Consider the following 14,636-nt stretch of genomic DNA (forward strand, 5'->3'; position numbering starts at 1 on the left):
AGAGCTGGATGAGAACCAACAGATCTTTTTGCCACCCCAGAACTTCAATCTAAATAAATAAAGGCAGAAAGCTAGTTTATTTGTTAGTTTGAGAGGCCTATACTTTCTGTAAGTGGAGAAAGAAATAAAGAAAGCTGCTGGTTCAATTAAAGTGAATAACGACTGTTCTGAATAGTAACTTTTGTTTTTCACATTGTTGTTTACTATCTCTACTTAGGGAACGAGCTCTGAAGAATGGTATTATTAAGTAGGTTCACTATAAAAATATAGATGAGAAATCAGTACATATCATTAATTTTTAAAAATGAAAGACCGTGAAAAGAATCGTACTGTAGAGGTAGATTGTTTATTGAGTAACTGTTATAACTTCCAACTCCACAGGGTTTATCTGAGAAGCTTTCATTTTCTTCTAAAAAATTATAAGCAAAAGCATCATATGTTTTAGTGTTTTGCTATTTCATAAGGGTAATAGTTATCAAACTAATCATTGTTTTAAGATTGTAATATTAAATTATTTGTAAGTGATCAATCTTATTACAGAGTTGCATTTTAATTGTGTAAATGCACTATAACTGCTGTGTTTAGTTATGATACATGTTCTATTATTTAAGATATCCTAATTTTGTATGAAGAAGAATACATGGGTATGTAAAAAAGAGATACATACACCAGCTTGAAAAACAGCAAATTAGGATAATTTAAACCTTTTTTTTTTTTAGGAGCTAAGCAAATAATAGATATGCTTCAGAGTTGGCCGTTTGTTTGGTTTGTATCTTCAGGGAAAAACTAAATCTGTAGAGAGTTACAAACTAACTGTAAAATTAAGATACAACAAAAAAATCACTCATATTTAAACAAAATATGGTAAGCATGGAAAAGGATGATTGTTCCATAAACCTTATGGTGTCATAATTGATGAGAGGATTGTCACCACAATAAAAGGTTACTTGAGCAGTGAATTGTGAGGAATAGTCATATGACAATAAATTTAAAGTCTATGGGATATATTTGGCAACTACAGATTTATGATAATGTCTTATACCCATCATAGGATGGGTAAAGTTACTGAGCTGTTATAGTTTGCTCTTCAGTCCACTGTGTTGATATTATTAATAAAGATCTGGTTGTATGACTATAAAGGTTTTTTTGACAGTTTGAAAGTATTTTCAAACTAGTGTATAGTCACTTGCATTAAATAATGCAGGCTTTTTTTTCCTGCTTTAAGCCAAAGGTTATACTGAGAAAAATTGTCTAATATTTTGTAATGTCATTTAGTAGAAAATCATAGCACACTACTTAGAAACTTTTAAGAATAAACTTACAGGTTTATCTGTATTACAGGGAATAATGTGATATTGGAGTTACTATGTCCATTATGTTTTAAAGCTTTTTCTCAGTTTTAGTACTTTAAGATGACATAAGTTGTGTCATCCTTGAATGTGTTGGCTATTGCATGAAAAGACCCTATATTTACTTTTGGATAACTAAGGGCATTAACTTGAATCATCACAGAAATTTATAATAATAAAAACTGTAAATAAATAAACCCCAGTTAAACATTTTTCATGTTTATTTGTGAGACAACTTAGCTATAAAATAATAATTGTTATCTATTCAAATATAACTTACATATAATAATTTATATATACAATATTTATTTTGTATATTGCCTGATATATCCCCATACATCTCTAATAATTATCATTTATTTAGCAAAAAATATATGGATACATTTCATTTATAGAATACATTCATATTAAATCACTCTGGATTATGAGGTTTTTTTATTAAAATGATATTTCAAATATGACATCATTACATACTGGAAGGTTATAGAATAACTATGCTTATTATTTCAAATTTATTTTTTAAAAGTTAGTAAATAATATCAGTGGGCAAAAGCCATTTTACCTGTTAAGTTTGAAGAACTTTTTGTCTTTTGAAAAATATTTGAATATTATTAAGTGCTGATGCTGCTAAACCTGACTCTATCTGATTCTAGATCTTTTTCATCTTATTGTGTTCTGAGACACAATTTATAATGTTTGGCTTTATAATCTACACTCTCAAAACTGCTCAGTTCATTAAAAAGCCCCTTACATAGTTTTCTTCCAAAACTGCTTTTATATGCTCAGTTGCCGTATAGTATAATCCTACCACATCCTTTCATCACTGATTGAAATCTTAAAATTATTTTTTTAGAATCAGCTAATGTGGCAACTCCTCTGAATTGTCTACAGCTCTTGTGTATCTCCAATACAACATGTATTAATCACTTGCACTTCTACTTGGGTTTTCTTTAAAATACCCCAATCACCGAGAAGCTCACTTTCTAATTCAATCCAGCCACCAATCAGTTCTAGTAAGGATCTGCACAGATGCTCACCAAGCAGAAAAAAGTTCTTGCCTCTTTCCTTATTGCCAGCCTGCTCTTCTCAGAACATTTATTTGCTCATCCACATATGCCTACTTACTTAACTAAGGAAAAAATGCAACCCATAGCTCCATTCAGCAACCTATTCCTCTTACATAGACACTGCAGAAAACATAAACAACCAATCAACATTATTGATGCTACTGATAGCTTAAAATATAGATTAACAGTAACCATAAATAATCAATGAGCAAAACTAATAAATATAATAATTTGTTAAAAATTAACCAAACAGGATAAATAGAAACAATCATTTTAGGTACACAAGAAAAAATAACAGATCAAAATGGATGAACTTTATTAAATAAATACTACAGTTACAACTTGGGATACATGGGATTAGAAATACATAATTAATATTATCACCCATATGTAAGAAGATGAAATATCTCTAAAATAAGAAAGGCTTTAATTATAAAAGTACAGAAATGCAACCTCCAAGGGATTTATAATATTTATCTCTGAAAGTGATGGTATAAAAGAGTCAAAATATTCATTTCAGCAAGACTCAATTATATACTGTCTTCAAGAGACTCATATCACATGCTATGGCACTCCTAAGCTCAAAATAAAGGGATGGAGAAAAATCTACCCAGCAAATGGAAAATAGATAAAATGTAGGTGGTGCAATCTTAATTTCAGACAAAACAGACATTAAACTAATGAAGATAAAAAAGACAAAGGAGGGGATTATATAATGGCAAAATGATTCAATTCAACAAGAAAACCTAACTATCTTAAATATATATGCACCCAACACAGGAGTACTCAGATTCATAAAGTAAATTCTTAGAGACCTTTAAATAAACTTTAAGACTCTTACACAATAATAATGGGAGAATTCAACACCCCACTGACGGTATTAGACAGATTACTGAAGCAGAAAATTAACAGATATTCAGGACCTGAAGTCAACACTGGACCAAATGGACCTAATAGACTTTTACAGAACTCCTTACCAAAAAACAACAGAATATACATTCTTGTCACTACAGAGCACATACTCTAAAATTAACCACACCATCAGATAATATTTGACCACACCATAAGATCAGCAAATGAAAAAGAAATGAAGTACACCAGTCAAGGCTACATGTCTTTGTACTGGTACCAAAACAGATGTATAGACCAATGGAACAGAACAGAGGCCTCAGAAATAACACCACACATCTACAACCATCTGATCTTTGACAAACCTGAGAAAAACAAGAAATGGGGAAAGGATTCCCTATTTAATAAATGGTGCTGGGAAAACTGGCTAGCCATATGTAGAAAGCTGAAACTGGATCCCTTCCTTACACCTTATGCAAAAATTAATTTGAGATGGATTAAAGACTTAAATGTTAGACCTAAAACCATAAAAGCTCTAGAAGAAAACTTAGGCAATACCATTCAGGACATAGGCATGGGCAAGGACTTCATGACTAAAACACCAAAAGCAATGGCAACAAAAGCCAAAATTGACAAATGAGATCTAATTCAACTAAAGAGCTTCTGCATGGCAAAAGAAACTGACGTCAGAGTGAACAGGCAATCTACAGATGGGAGAAAATTTTTGCAATCTACCCATCTGACAAAGGACTAATATCCAGAATCTACAAAGAACTTAAAAAAATTTACAAGAAAAAATCAAACTACTCCATCAAAAACTGGGGAAAGGATATGAACACTTTTCAAAGAAGACATTTATGCAGCCAACAGACACATGAAAAAATGCTCATCTTCACTGGTCATCAGAGAAATGCAAATCAAAAGCACAATGAGATACCATCTCATGCCAGTTAGAATGGTGATCATTAAAAAGTCAGGAAACAACAGATGCTGGAGAGGATGTGGAGAAATAGGAACACTTTTATGCTGTTGGTGGGAGTGTAAATTAGTTCAACCATTGTGGAAGACAGTGTGGCAATTCCTCAAGTATCTAGAACTAGAAATACCATTTGACCCAGCTATCCTATTACTGGATATATACCCAAAGGATTATAAATCATGCTACTTTTAAACACACATGCACACGTATGTTTATTGCGGCACTATTCACAATAGCAAAGACTTGGAACAACCCAATTGTCCATCAATGATAGACTGGATTAAGAAAATGTGGCACATATACACCATGGAATACTATGCAGCCATAAAAAGGGATGAGTTCATGTCCTTTGTGGTGACATGGATGAAGTTGGAAACCATCATTCTCAGCAAATTATCACAAGGACAGAAAACCACATGTTCTCACTCATAGGAGGGAATTGAACAATGAGAACACTTGGACACAGGGCAGAGAATATCACACACTGGGACCTCTCGGGGGATGGAGGCCTGGGAGAGGGATAGCATTAGGAGAAATACCTAATGTAAATGACGAGTTGACGGGTGCAGCAAACCAACTTGGCACATGTATACCTATGTATCAAACCTACATGTTGTGCACATGTACCCTAGTACTTAAAGTATAATTTAAAAACTTTGTTTAATAAACTTTTTGGGATTTATTTTGTGTCCCAATGTATAGTCCATCCTGGAGAACATTCCATATGATGATGCAAAGAATGTGTACTGTGCAGCTGTTGGATGAAATGTTCTATAAATGTCTGTTATGTCATTTGGTCTGTGATGCAGTCTAAATTCAAAGTTTCTTTGATGATTTTCTGTCTAGATGATTTGTCCAATGCTAAGAGTGGGTGTTGAAGTCCTCAGCTGTTATTGTATTGGGATCTATATTTGCCTTTAGATCTAACATTTGCTTTATAGATCTGGGTGCTCCAGTGTACACGTATATTTACAATTATTATATCTTCATGTTAAACTGATCCCTTTATAACTATAAAAAAAGAGAAATATACCAACCACTCTTTTGGACCACAGCACAATAAAAACAGAATTGAAGACTAAAAGAATCACTCAAAGTCATACAATTACATGGAATTAAACAACCTGCTTCTGAATGGCTTTTGAGTAAGTAATGAAACTAAGGCAGAAATCAAGAACTTCTTTGAAACTTATAGGACCAAAGATATAACATACCAACATCTCTTGGACCATCTAAGACAGTGTTAAGAGGGAAATTTATGGGACTAGATGTCCACATCAAAAAGTTAGATCTCAAATGAACAACCTAACATCACAACAATAACAACAACAAACTAGAGAAGCAAGAAACCAAACTCAAAGCTAGCAGAAGAAAAGAAATAACCAAAATCAAAGCTGAAATGAAATAGATTGGAACACAAAAATTATTCAAAAAATTAATAAATCCAAAGTTTTGTTTTGTGAAAAAAAAATAAGGTAGATAGACAAATAGCTAGACTGACAGAGAAGAAAAGAGAGACTATCCAAATGAACACAATTTGAAACAACAAAGAGGAGTTTATCACTAACCCCACAGGAACAAATAACCATCAAACCAGAACACCTCTATGCACACCAACTAGAAGACTTAGAAGAAATGGATAAAGTACTGGGCACATACACCCTCCCAAGACTAAATCATGAAATAATTGAATCCCTGAACAGACCAATAATGGACTCTAAAATTCAATCAGTAATAAATAGCCTACCAACTGAATAAAAGCCCAGGACCCAATGGATTCACAGCCACATTCTACCAGATGTACAAAGAAAAACAGGAAGCATTTCTACCGAAACTATTCCAAAAAACTGAGCAGAAAGACTCCTCCCTAACTCATTCTAAAAAGCCAGCATCATCCTGATACCAAAACCTGGCAGAGACACCACAAAATGAAGAAAACATCAGGCCAATATCATTGATAAACATTTGTGCAAAAACCCTCAACAAAACACTAGCAGCACATCAAAAAGCTAGTCCACCACAGTCAAGCAGGTTTTATCCTTAGAATGCAAGGTTGGTTCAATATATGCAAATCAATAAATGTGATTCATCATACAAACAGAAATGAAGACAAAAACCACATGATTATCTCAATAAACGCAGAAAAGGCTTTTATAAAATTCAAAATCCCTTTATGTTAAAAACTCAATAAACTAGATATTGAAGAAATATACCTCAAAATAATAAAGGTCATCTATGATAAACCCATGGACAAAATCACCATACTGAATGAGTAAAAGCTGGTAGCATTCTCTCTTGAAAACCAGCACAAGAAAAGGACGCCCTCTCTTACCACTCCTGTTCAACACAGTATTGGAAGTCCTGGCCAGAGCAATCAGGTAAGAGAAAGAAATAAAGTGCATCCAAACAGTAAGAGATGAAGTGAAACTAACCCTCTTTGCAGATGACATGATTCTATATCTAGAAAACCCCATAGTCTCAGCCCAAAATCTCTGTTAGCTGATAAATAACTTTGGTAAAGTTTCAGGATAAAAAACTAATGCACAATCACTTGCATTCCTATATACGAGCAATATCCAAGCCGAGAGCCAAATCAGGAACACAATCTCATTCACATTTGGCACTAAAACAATAAAATATCTATCAGTACAGCCTACCAGACAGAAACATCTCTACAATGAGAATTACAAAACACTGCTCAAAAAAATCAGAGATTATCCAAACAAATGGAAAAGCATTCCATGATCATGAATAGAAAGAATCAATATCATTAAAATGACCATACTGCCCAAAGCAATTTACAGATTCAATGCTATTCCTGTGAAACTACCAATGAATTCTTCACAGAACTAGTACAGAACTATTTTAAAATTCATACAGAAGCAAAAGAGAGCAAAAAAAGCCAAAGTTATCCTAAGAGAAAAGAATGAAGCTGAAGGCATCACATTACCCTACTTCAAACTATACTACAAAGCTATAGTAACCAAAACAGCATGGTACTGGTGCAAAAACTGACACATAGTTCAAGGAAACAGGATAGAGAGCTCAGAAATAAGGCTGCAAACCTACAACTATCTGATCTTTGACAAAGCTGACAAAAACAAGCAATGCGGAAAGGACTCCCTATTCAATAAGCAGTGCTATGTTAACTGGTTAGCCATATGTAGAAGACTGCAACTGGATTCCTTCTTTACACAATATATAAACATCAACTCAAGATGGATTAAAGACTTAAATGTAAAACCCCAAACTACTAAAAAAAACCTGGAAGACAACCTAGGCAATGCCATTCTGGACACAGGAACTGGCGAAGTTATCATGACAAAGATTCCAGTTGCAACAAAACCAAAAATTGACACATGATATCTAATTAAAGAGCTTCTGACAGCAAAACAAACAATCAACAGAGTAACCAGACAACCTAGAGAATGGGAGAAAATATTTGCAAACTATGCATCTGACAAAGGTCTGATATCCAGAATCTATAAAGAACTTCAACTAATTTATAAGAAAACAACTCCATTAAAAAAGGGGGGGAAATGAGCAGACACATTTGAAAAGAAGACATACATGTGGCCAAAAGGCATATGAAAAAAAACGCTCAATATCACTGATGATTAGAGAAATGCAAATCAAAACCACAGTGAGATACCACCTCACACCAGTCAGATTGGCTATTACCACAAAGTCAAAAAAAAAACAAAAAACAAAAAAAAAAAACAGATGCTTGTGAGATTGGATAGAAAAGGGAGCACCTATACACTGCTGGTGGGAGTGTAAATTAGTTAAACTATTGTGGAAAGCAATGTGGTCATTCCTCAAAGAGCAAAAAACATAACCAGTATTTAACCCAGTAATCCCATTACTCAGTATATAGCCAACGGAATATAAGTCATTCTATTATAAAGACACATGCATGCATATGTTCATTACAGCACTATTTACAATAGCAAAGATGTGGAATCAACCTAAATGCCCATCAATGGCAGATTGGGTAACGAAAATGTGGTACATATACACTATCGAATGCTATGGAACCATAAACAAGAATGAGATGATGTAGGAACATGGATGGAGCCAGGGGCCATTACTCTTAGCAAACTAGCGCAGGAACAGAAAACCAAATACTGTATGCTCTCACTTATAAGTGGGAGCTAAAGGATGAGAACACATGGACACAAAGAGGGGAACAACTGACACTGGGGCCTATCAGAGGGTGAAGGGTGCAAGGAGGGAGAGGATCAGGAAAAATAACTGATGGGTACTAGGCTTAGTACCCGAGAGATGAAATAATCTGTACAACAAACTCCTGTAACACAAGTTTATCTTTATAAGAAACCTTAACATGTACCCCTAAACCTAAAATAAAAGTTAAAAGAAAAAAGTAAAAGAAATTTTTTTAATTTCAACTAAATATATTTAAGTATTCACTTGATTTTTGGGGGAGTATAATTTAGGCTTATGATAAATTTGAAAATATTGCTAAAATAAGAAAATCTGTCCATCAAAAAGACATAGAAATATATATTTTATGCTCTTAACTGAAATGTGTTAGCATACTAAATGAAGCAAGAATTCCTGTAATCAACAGCAGCAACAACAAAAATAATGAAAATGACAATTCAATGAATATGCATTTTGTTGAATAGAAAATTACATATTTCTAAATATACATGAATAAAAATAAAATACACTATATACATATTTAGTGGCAATTAGCTTATATGAATATAAACTAATACATGCATATCACATTAGTTTATATTTATATAAACTAGTTTATATAGTTTATATAAAATTAGTTTATATATATATATATATATATATATATATATATATATATATGAAACACTATGTGTATGTATAAAAATCTCAACCTCAGGCCCAAGGTAAATGGTCAACACAAATTTAAACTCAAGCACTAGTTTATTCAACTGAGAAAATAAGCAAATTAAAATTCTAATGGTACAGAAAAAGATGTACATATTCTGAGGTCCAGTAATTTTACTCTTAGAGAAACAATTGGTCAAGAGCACTTAGGTATATGTTAAAAATTAGTCATTGTTGCATTTATTAGAATAATGTGACATTGAAAACAATGCAGGTATCAATAAAGAAGGGGAAGAGTTTACTAATTTAATAATATTAACTCAGTATGAACATATGTTATCAAGCAGAGAACACAAATATAATAAAGATGCAGGCATGAATATACATGAATCTCACAAATTATATTAGGCAGAAAGGCAAATTTGAAGAATATGTATGGTACATTTCTATTTATATGAAACTCAAAAACAAGCAAAATCAATATTATTTATGTACATACACATATTTGGTTTAAAATCTGAAAATGTCTAATATTTAATACAAAACTCAATATTATGGTTTCCTTTAAGTTTGAGACCCCAGGATATACTGTTATAAAGGGACAGCTTGAAAAGTACGGATAATATTTTATTTCCAAAGATGAGCAGTGGATGCATGGATTTTCTTTTATTATTAATTTGTGTAATGCATATGAACTATTTTTCTGTAAAAATTATAATTTTAAAATGATAGATTTGTAATAAATACATAAAACACATATAAATATAAATTTATTTACCAGAGATTATTTTTCTTCAGTAACTAATCAAACATATTTTTGAAGTGATTGTAATCTACTGTATACCAATTATACATTAGAAATATCTGATATTAAGACTATCTAATAGATATGACTTTATTTCTGTATTATCTTTCATCTCTGCATAACTATCCTTAGTGATTTAAAAAATACTTTTATTTATTTGAATGTAAGGTGAAATTTGAATAAATTATTCATGCAATATCACTTGACCAGAATTTTCAAGTATTCCTAAAGAAGTTTTTATGTGAAAGTGTCATTATCTCACATACTATCCCTTTTACTAATGTCAGAGGTAGAAAATAAAGTTGAAGTATAGTCAGCTTGTATTTCCCTGATCATGTAATACTTTTTATATACATTTTTGAAACTTTGTTATCTGCAGTTATTTTTATTCTTTATTATTAAATAATTTCAACTTTTATTATAGATTAAAGGATACACATGCAGTTTTGTTACATTTCTTTATTATCTTTCATCTTTACATAACTATCCTTAATGATTAAAGAAATGCTTCTGTTTATTTGAATGCTAAGTGAAATTTGAACAAATTATTTATGCAATATCACCTGACCAGAATTTCTAAATGTTCCTAAAATTATCATGTAAAAGTGTCTTTATCTGACATAATATCCCTTTTATTAATGTCAAAGGGAGAAAATAAAGCTGAACTATAGTCAGTTTGTATTTCCCTGATCATGTGCTACATTTTATATACATCTTTGAACCTTGTGTATTTCATATACATCTTTGAACATTTGAATTGTGTGACACTGAAGCTTGAGGTCCCAGTGATTCCATCTCTCAGGCACTAAGCATAGTACCCAATAGGCAGTTTTTCAGCCCACACTCCTCTTTGTTCCTTCCCTATCTAGTAGTCCCCAGTGTCTGTTGTTCCTATCTTTACAATGATATGTATTTAATGTTTAGGTCTCACTTGTAAGTGAGAACATGCAGTATTTGGCTTCCTGTTCTTGGGTTAGCTTTCTGAGGATGATGGTCTCCAGGTTCATCCATGTTGTTATAAAGGGCATGATTTCATTTTTTTTTCATGTATTTGTAGTATTACAGGGTTTATATGTACCATATTTTATTTATCCCATCCGCTGTTCATGGGCGCATAGGTTGATTGATTCCATGTCTTTGCTATTTTGAATAGCACTGCAGTGAACATATGGGTGCATGTGTCTTTTGGATAAACGAATTATTTTTCTTTGGGTATATATCCAGAAGTGGGATTCCTGGTTTAAATGGTAATTCCATTTTTAAGTTCTTTGAGAAATCTCCAGACTGTTTCCCACAGTGGATGAACTAGTTTGCATTCCCACCAATAGCGCAAAAGCATTGTCTGTTCTCCGCAGCCTTGCCAGCATATGTTGTTTTTAAACTATGTTGAGACTAAGAAATGCATTGTTATGCCTTACTAGGAAAAAAGAAAGAAATTTAGGATTTTCCACCTCAACCTACAGTCAAACATATGCTATTATTGGGAAATTCAATGCTAGGAAATGATGTAATAATCAGCTTAAAGAAAACCCCAGAGGGAGAATAAACATTCAGCTTCTGAGAGGCTGAAGTAAGGTTGTGCCATGCTCAGCAGAGATTTATATGTTTTTATAACCCTTGGCATGTCAGGGCTTTGGCAGGGACAGCACATTTGATCCTGTGACACCAAGTGGCCATGCACCAAGAACTACTCATTATGATCTGGGTTCCATTGGTCCCACCAAGTCATAGTGACACATGTGCCTCGCAACAGGACATCACAAGATGGAACTGGTACATTCAGGATTGAGTCTGAGCAGGATATGCTACAGAGAAATGTTTTGTGAAAGGAAGAATCAATTGATATGGCCAATTTTGTTTTATTTTAAGAAATTGCCACAGCCTATGCAATCTTCAGCCACCACCACCCTAATCAGTCAGCAGCTATCAACATTGAAGCAAAAACCTCCACCAGGTAAAAGATTATGACTCACTGAAGGCTCAAATGATTGTTAGCTTTTTGTAGCAATAAAGTATTTTTAAACTAACTTATGTAAATGTTTAGGTATAATGCTATTATACACTTACTAGATGACAATATAGTATAAATATAACTTTTAAATGCACTGGGAAACAAAAAATCTTGAGACTTGCTTTATGACAGTATTGGATTTATTACAGTGGTTTGGAACTGAACCTGCAATTCTATATATATATATATGTATATATACACACACACACACACACATATACGTGAATTATGCATGTGTGTATATATAACCTATATATATATGAATATGTATATATATATGCATGTGTGTATATATATATATATACACACACACACATTAGTCAGCAGCTATCAACAATGAAGAAAGTCGCTCCAGCAGCTATAGGATTATGACTCCCTGAAGGCTCAAATGATTGTTAGAATTTTTTAGCAATAAAGTGTGCATTTTATATATGTACATACACATAAGAAATATGTATAAAAATCCAAATATATGTGGTTCTTTATATTGTATATGAATGCACACGTGTACAATATATAAATTTTATATATATGGATGTGTGTGTATATATATACACACATCTATATACATAGATGATATGTATAAAATGTGTATATATACACAGTATATATATATATAAAGTGTATATATATACACTATCTAATCAGTTGCCAACATGTCTAGGATAAAAGCAGGCAGAGGAACATAAAAGGACTAGACTGGCCTGAGTCTTTCAGCCTTCATCTTTCTTCTGTGCTGGATGCTTCCTGTCCTTGGACATCAGACTCCAAGTTCTTAAGCTTTTGAACTCTTGGACTTACACCAGTGGTTTGCCAGGGGCTCTCAGACCTTCGATCACAGACTGAAGGCTGCACTGTTGGCTTCCCTACTTTTGGAGTTTTGGGACTCGGATTAGCTTCCTTGCTCCTCAGCTTGCAGATGGCCTATTGTGGGACTTCACCTTGTGATTGCGTGATTAAATACTCCTTAGTAATCTCCCCTCTAACTATACATCTATCCTATTAGTTCCGTCCCTCTAGAGAACCCTAATTAATACAGTATGCTAAAGGTAAAACAAAGCATAGTCTCAAAAGACAAAGCAAACATCAGAATTATACTAAATTTTGGTACAGATTTTGGAATTACCAGACAGGCGATTCAAAATTACTATGACTAATATGTAAATGCCTCTTTTGGAAAAGCTAACAACATGGAAGAACAAAGGAGTTATATAAACAGAAAGGTTGAAATGCTAAGAAAGTATCAAAAGGAAATGCTAGAAATAATAATAAAAAAAGCAACAGAAATGAAAAGTGTCATTAATGCAATCACTGATAGACTAGGCATGGCCAAGGAAACAACCAGTGAGCTGCAAGATCCCTCAATAGAAACTTTCCTAACTAAAACAAAATGATAAACAAAAATGGAAGGTACCACAATATTCAAGAATTGAGAGACAATTTCCAAAGGTATAAAATATGTGTGATCAAAAAATAAGAGGGAAAAAGAGGAAATGGAGTATATTCTATATTTCATGTCAAAATATTTCAAAAACAAGAATGTTTTTGGAGAATGTTCCAAAATTAATGAGAAGCACCAAACCACAGACTAGGGAGTTCAGAGAACATCAAGCAGGATAAATATCAACTGGAAAATAATCCTCATTTAGGCTTATCCTATTCAAACTGCAGAAAACCGAATAAAAAAAGAAATATTGAAAGAAACCAAAGGAAAAGAAGATCTTATCTATAAAAGAACAAGGATAAGAATTACACTGGTCTTCTTGTTAGAAGCCATGAAAGCTACAGGAAAGGGACATGAGATATTAATAGTTATGAAATAAAACAGACAAAAAAACTTAGAACTTTCTATCCAAAAAAAAACTGTCTTTCAAAAGTACCCATCAGGCAAACAAAGACTGAGAAATTCATTCCATTTCCAGGAGATGCAGAAAATGTCAAAATATGTTATTTGGGAAAAATAACTTTTTCTCTTTTTTTTTCAATTTACTTTGCATTACTTGAACAGTTTATATAATTCCATTTTTTCTCCTATCTTAGCATCTCAATTATGCTTCTTTTTTAAACTGGAGTTTCTAGAGTTTGCAAAGTTCAGGAAGACCATTGAAAAAATGAAAAGTATGAATGAAGAAAACGTGCAAAGAAGAAAACAATTAAAAACATGGTAGATATTAATGCAACTATATCAATAATCACTTTAATTGGCAACACTCTAAATAGACCAATTAATGAAAAAATGCTCACCATCACTGGCTATCAGAGAAATGCAAATCAAAACCACAATGAGATACCATCTCACACCAGTTAGAATGGCAATCATTAAAAAGTCAGGAAACAACAGCTGCTGGAGAGGATGTGGAGAAATAGGAACACTTTTACACTGTTGGTGGGACTGTAAACTAGTTCAACCATTGTGGAAGTCAGTGTGGCGATTCCTCAGGGATCTAGAACTAGAAATACCATTTGACCCAGCCATCTCATTACTGGGTATGTACCCAAAGGACTATAAATCATGCTGCTATAAAGACACATGCACACTTATGTTTATTGTGGCACTATTCACAATAACAAAGACTTGGAACCAACCCAAATGTCCAACAATGATAGACTGGATTAAGAAAATGTGGCGCATATACACCATGGAATACTATGCAGCCATAAAAAATGATGAGTTCATGTCCTTTGTAGGAACATGGATGAAATTGGAAATCATCATTCTCAGTAAACTATCGCAAGGACAAAAAAA

Source organism: Pan paniscus, chromosome 15 (assembly GCF_029289425.2).
Source record: "Pan paniscus chromosome 15, NHGRI_mPanPan1-v2.0_pri, whole genome shotgun sequence".
NCBI lineage: Eukaryota > Metazoa > Chordata > Mammalia > Primates > Hominidae > Pan > Pan paniscus.